Genomic DNA, 5,103 nt, shown 5'->3' with positions numbered 1-5,103 from the left:
ATTAAATGTCCTCCTTAGCCCACTTTGTTTCTCTTTACTCTGTCGTTCAGTTGCTGTCATGTCCAGCTCTTTGCAACCCCATGAACTGCATCATGCCAGGTTTCCCTGTCCTTCACTATCTCCCAGAGATTGCTCAAACTCATATTCATTGAGTCGATGATGCCCTCCAACCATCTCTTACCTATTTCAAATTTCATGTATTGAATTGACCACGAAAGTTTATTTGGGTTTTTCCACAAGTCGGAAAAACTGGAATGAACTTTGTGGCCAACTCAGTATATAAAATTCTGAAGGAAACGTTAGTTTGTATACCATGTAATAAATTATACAAAATATTTACTCACTTAAAAAAATTTACTCACTTTCCTGGCTTTGACTCAAGGCCCAAACCCACCTCTATCTAGGTATGGTAGCCCTCAGCCCTAACCAATCTCTATTAAAAAAAAAAAAATGGAGATCAACTGTGTGATTTCTGAGACCTCTCTGAAGTCTGAAAAACTCATCATTTTATAAAGAAAGCTATCTCTACCTACTTTGGATTAATTTGGATTTTCTAATTCAAGCAGTATGAAAGTATAATACATTTGTACACTGAGTTTTTCCAAGAGATCTTTAGTAGTTTTAACTTTGGAGGCCAAAATCTTACTGGAACCAATTCTTACCATCAGATGATCACATCCAGAGAGAAAACTGAAGGAGACAATTGATGAAGCTCCATAGTCTTTCCCAGTGGACTTGGAGGGATGGTTTCAGGTCCATCAGTTTTATGCACAAATCTCACAAGACAGAATGCGAAGGCGCACTGCTCACCCAAACTACAGTTGTTCACGAACTCTACGTACTTCTTCCCTAGCTGAAGTCATCTTGCCCTCATAGAAAGTGAAATACCAGTCACATATTCTACACATGAAGTTCTGAGTTCCAAAGTTTAACAAGTCCCAACTCCCCTAGAACAGTAAGTCCTACAAATCTTAATCCCACTGACTGACAGCCTACATCAGAATCACCTGGATGGTCTTATAAAATACCTGTTCTCTCATTCTGATCCAGGAGACTTTATTAATTCTGGAATGGGGTCAAGAATTCTGTGTTGTTCATGAGTCCTTGAGGTTTTGAGATCCACTGTACTGCAAACTGATGTGAGAAAATGAAGGTTCTTTTTTTTTAATAAGTTGTTTTAGTGATGTGAACCATGTTTAAAGTCTGTATTGTACCTGTTACAATATCATTTCTGTTTTCTGTTTTATTTTTTTTGGCCATGAGGCATGATCGAACCTGCACTCCTTCCATTGGAAGGCAGATTCTTAACCACTGGACTTCTAGGGAAGTTCCAAAAATGAAGAGATTAAATTAATTTTATTCTAAGTGGCCAAAATGTTACTCTACACTTTGTACCCAACTCTGGCTATTTGTTACTAAAGAGACTTGGTAGATTAACTATGTTAGAGTGAAAGGTAACAAGAATTTGTGGTAGCTAGGACATCTCCTTGCTGTATAACTTCGAGTCATCACTTAACTTCTCTGCATATCAATTTCCTCACCTGTAAGAACAAGGTGTTAGAAAAGACAATGGTCAATCTCTCTCATCAGGTGACAGGGCACCCTTGAAGCCTCCTCCGGGGTCGGGGCAACTCTGAGTCTGAGCAGTGGCTGAACAGACCAAGCCACACACAAGGGCTCCTTAAGTTGAACACTCCTCTTTAATTTGTTTACAACATTAAAGAGAATTGTGTCTGGAGAAAGGGCTCCAATGATAAAAGTCTGGACAAGATGTCTCCAAGGGCCATTGTGACTCTGCTGTTCTGTACAAACAGCTATTAAAAGGAGAATTACACCAGAACAGGATCACTTGTGAAGTAAGGTTGATAACACAGTCAGACCCATAGTTACAGAGCAATTAGTAGCAGCTCTGTCTGAAAGACTTACAGCAAAGCATGGTCTCCCATTGATTTCTGCAGCTGTTAGAACTAACACTCTAAGGTAACACGTCTGGCAATCACAATGAGAACTGAATACTGGTGACCCTTTTAGTTTTCATGCTTGTTATACACGGTGGAGCACTAGCAATGACTGCTACATCATAACACCTCACAGCACATCCTCAGCATTCAGGGAAGGAGCCTAGAGTCTTTGCTACTTAGGAAGCATCACTACAAACAAAGCTAGTGGAGGTGATGGAATTCCAGTTGAGCTATTTCAAATTGTGAAAGATGACGCTGTGAAAGTGCTGCACACAATATGCCAGCAAATATGGAAAACTCAGCAGTGGCCACGGAACTGGAAAAGGTTAGTTTTCATTCCAGTCCCAAAGAAAGGCAATGCCAAAGAATGCTCAAACTACCGCACAATTGCACTCATCTCACACATTAGTAAAGTAATGCTTAAAATTCTCCAAGCCAGGCTTCAGCAATACGTGAACCATGAACTTCCGGATGTTCAAGCTGCTTTTAGAAAAGGCAGAGGAACCAGAGATCAAATTGCCAACATCTGAGGAATCATTGAAAAAGCAAGAGAGTTTCGGAAAAATGTCTATTTCTGCTTTATTGACTATGCCAAAGCCTTTGACTGTGTGGATCACAATAAATTGTGGAAAATTCTGAAAGAGATGGGAATACCAGACCACCTGACCTGCCTCTTGAGAAACCTGTATGCAGGTCAGGAAGCAACAGTTAGAACTGGACATGGAACAACAGACTGGTTCCAAATAGGAAAAAGAGTACATCAAGGCTGTATATTGTCACCCTGCTGATTTAACTTATATGCAGAGTACATCATGAGAAACACTGGGCTGGATGAAGCACAAGCTGGAATCAAGGTTGCCGGGAGAAATATCAATAACCTCAGATGTGCAGATGATACCACCCTTATGGCAGAAAGTGAAGAAGAACTAAAGAGTCTCTTGATGAAAGTGAAAGAGGAGAGCGAAAAAGTTGGCTTAAAGCTCAACATTCAGAAAACTAAGATCATGGCATCCGGTCCCATCACTTCATGGCAGATAGATGGGGGGACAGTGGAAACAGTGGCTGATTTTATTTTTCTGGGCTCCAAGATCACTGCAGATGGTGACTGCAGCCATGAAATTAAAAGATACTTACTCCTTGGAAGGAAAGTTAAGACCAACCTAGATAGCATATTTAAAAGCAGAGACATTACTTTACCAACAAAGGTCCGTCTATTCAAGGCTATGGTTTTTCCAGTGGTCATGTATGGATGTGAGACTTGGACTACAAAGAAAGCTGAGTGACAAAGAATTGATGCTTTTAAACTGTGGTATTGGAGAAGACTCTTGAGGGTCCCTTGGTCTGCAAGGAGATCCAACCAGTCCATCCTAAAGGAGATCAGTCCTGGGTGTTCATTGGAAGGACTGATGTTGACGCTGAAACTCCAATACTTTGGCCACCTTATGGGAAGAGCTGACTCACTGGAAAAAGACCCTGATGCTGGGAAAGATTGAGGGCAGGAGGAGAAGGGGATGACAGAGGATGAGATGGCTGGATAGCATCACTGACTCAATGGACATGGGTTTGGGTGGACTCTGGGAGTTGGTGATGGACAGGGAGGCCTGGCGTGCTGCAGTTCATGGAGTCGCAAAGAGTCGGACACAACTGAGCAACTGAACTGAACTAAACTGAACTCATTCTTCAAGATCTTGCTCAAATGCCATCTTCCCAAGGAAACCATATTGCCACTCAGGAAAGGACAGAAGATTCATAAACCTGAGTTTTCTCAGCATCTAATGTGAATGGTAAATTAAAACTGAAATAATGAAAATAATCTCTTATCTTCTTCTTTCTTCTTCTTTTTATCTCAGGAACTACCTATGTTTTACCCAAATAATAATCTGGTACATAATCGTTTTCACTTTTATCTGTCTTTCCCTACCACTAGACTGTGTGCTGACTGGGGTTTGGCAATCTTCTGAGTTGATGAATAAATACGTAAACGAAAGGATGTTTTCTTTATACCTTCTACATTCTCATTCTTCCACTCCTCACAAACTCTCTTGGCTCCAAATCTAGGCTGCAAGTTCTGACTTAGTTACTCAGCTAGGCTATTCTCAATGAAAACCAAAGGTGCTGAAGGATAATCAGATGGTGGAATAGAAAGACCCCTCCACCCCCAAACTCATTTCCTCTCATAAGCAGACTGAAACCACAATACGTATGAAGAAGACTCAAGCATATCAGAAGAGGTCTTCTACAACTAAAAACAAAATGAAGGAACCACAACAAGATGGGTAGGAGGGGCAGACTCGACATATGATCAAAACAAAAGGCATGGGAAATATGCCGGTGGGCTAACTCATCAGATATTTCCTTCTCCAAAGTTAGACAGGGTAGGTTCCCTAACCTCTAACTGGTGCAAGTACAGATGAAATGTTTTAAAGCCAAACTTTCTTGCTTCCTGCAAGATTTTGTCTCCTTTAAAACCCAAGGTACAAGTCTCATACTTGTCCTTTATTAAATTTTCCAGTTGTTTTGGTTCCCAAGGAATTTAAGACTTTGAAGCCTTTCAGCTCTCTGAGGACATGGACTTCTCACCCTTGTTCCATAGAGCACCTTGCAAACTGAGCCTCAGTCATCTTCACTGGAAAATAAAAGTTGCTTCTTGAAGGTTATAAACTGTCAGTGGGAAGAGGGAGACTGCGAAAATGTAGAGACACCGGTTTACTGGAGTGGTGCCTGTCATCACTGAGGGGCTTGTGCTTTCAAATTAAAAGGGCTTTTAACTGGTAAGCAGTGCTTTAGTCCCTGTTATGCTAGTGCTGTTGATCAGAAAACAAAACAAAACAAAAAAACACTCTTATCTATGCATATGGATTATACATAAATAGATGCACACATTTAAATCACAGACAAAGCCAAAATACTATAGGGTGTTAATTGCCAGGAGAGTGGTCATCAGTGTGGGAGGTGGCAGCAATGATTGGCAGGGTTCAACAGGTGGCCTCCAGGGTGCTAGTGATCTGCTAGTAACATCTGTTATTAAAACTTAGTAGTGGTTTACACGGATATGTTCATTTTACATCTTGTCGTCATCATGTACAATTTCAATTCATGCAATTTAATGTTTTGTAAGGTATACTTCAGTCAAAGGCTGGAA

Source organism: Giraffa tippelskirchi, chromosome 9, assembly GCF_054371585.1.
Source record: "Giraffa tippelskirchi isolate mGirTip1 chromosome 9, T2T-mGirTip1v1.2.pri, whole genome shotgun sequence".
In the NCBI taxonomy this organism is placed as follows: Eukaryota; Metazoa; Chordata; class Mammalia; order Artiodactyla; family Giraffidae; genus Giraffa; species Giraffa tippelskirchi.
Note: the sequence above shows the minus strand (reverse complement) of the source record.